A 1,817-nucleotide genomic window follows, 5' to 3' on the forward strand; every position below is an offset into this window, starting at 1 on the left:
CTCGCAAGCGCATCCTCCACCCGAGGCATCCTCCCATAACCACGGTCCCTAACCCCCATCACATTACTGTAGTTCAGTGATAGGGGTGTGGAAAGACGTGTAGAGAAGGGTCTGCCCCATGATTACTCAGTTCATCATGTAAATCAGGAAGAATGGCAGAGACCGGCGTGGAGGTGGCGCGTGGTGCTTAAGAAACCTTTCATCAAGCTTACCACTAGCCTGTGGTGTCTGCTCCTCCTGTGGCCAGTTGATGTTGAGCTTAGCCACGGCTCTAGTCACCACCTCCAGCAGTACGTCATAGTCGGGCGCCGCCTGATGACGCCGCCCCGACACCCGGAAGTCATCGTCCACTACGCTGAGCACGTTGCTGCAGCGTCTCCGGATCCAAACCGCGAACGGGAGAAGCCGAGAACGGGCTCCCGAACGAGGAAAGGAAGCGTCGGAGCCAGCGGATGAAGGTCGGGAAAAAGCCTCAGCCGTCCCGAAATCCTCCGACATCGCTGTGAACCCCATGAGTGAAGCCGCCGGGCCGCCTCAGCGGCCGCAGGGCCCGCACCACAGGGAGAACACATCCGGCCCGCGCCACAGGGAGAACACATCCGGCAAGAGAGCCATGCTGTACCTCAGTACCCGCACGGAAAGGGCTTCGCAACGGGCGCAGGCAGCCCCCTCAAGAGCTGCCCGGGCGTGCTCCATCCCCAAACATGAGACACACATCTCATGAGAATCTCCATCCGCGATGTACCGAGGGCAATAAAAAATCTGTACATCTGGTTGCCGGACATGCTGGTAGACTTCTTCTTCAGGTAAGACACACTGCTTGTAGGACTGGAGCTTTCTTCAAACAACATACAGAGCGCCTGCTGAATAGAAAAAAGCTAATGATGAGTGTGTACAGGTGTGCTTTATACTCCTCCGGTTATTCCGTCACACCTTACCGTTCTAGCAACAAGCCAATAGGATTCGAGTGATTTCATTCACGTTCAGACCTGCTACGCCTAGAGGCGTTCCCATAGTGTCGTAACCGACGCAGTTCGAGTTCCCTCGAAGGGGAACTGCCTACCGCTCACATGTGTGAGGGACCCTTTTCCCCCAAAAATTAATTTTTTAAAAAGCCACATAAAATGAGAATGATAAAATATATTTAAACGTCTGTACAGGTCTTGCAATTAGACCTAAGAAATAGTGTGTAAAATTATGATGATCTAACTGCCTTGAAGGGCGAGGAAAATGACTGCCTACAGGAAACATGTCATTCTGAGAAAACAGCTGTTAAATATTAGTTAAGGCAATAACAATATACTTAGCATAAAAATTACTGTTTGTCACATGAACACATTTCTCATAGATATTATATATATGAACTAAGAAACATAAAACATCTTATTTACTAACTTCAGCAATAGAACATACAGTCCCCTCTAAAAGTATTGGAACGGTAAGGCAAATTCCTTTGTTTTTGTTGTTCACTGAAGACATTTGGGTTTAAGATCAAAAGATGAGTATGAGACAAGAGTTCTGAATTTCCACTTTTATTTCCTGGTATTCACGTTTAGATGTGTTAAACAACTCAGGACATACCACCCTTTGTTTGAACCCACCCATTTTTCAAGTGAGCAAAACTATTGGAACATGTGACTTACAGATGTTTCTTGTTGCCCAGGTGTTGCCTTTTAGGTTGATTGTCCGAACATTAAATAGCTCTGCATGACTAGTCTAAGTTTTCATGCTTGGTTCAAACCTGTAAATACTGCATTTCCTGTTAAAGAGGATAAACCAACATGAAGACCAGAGAGCTGTCTATGGGAGAAAAGCAA

The sequence above is a fragment of the Micropterus dolomieu genome, linkage group LG13 (assembly GCF_021292245.1).
Source record: "Micropterus dolomieu isolate WLL.071019.BEF.003 ecotype Adirondacks linkage group LG13, ASM2129224v1, whole genome shotgun sequence".
Lineage (NCBI taxonomy): Eukaryota > Metazoa > Chordata > Actinopteri > Centrarchiformes > Centrarchidae > Micropterus > Micropterus dolomieu.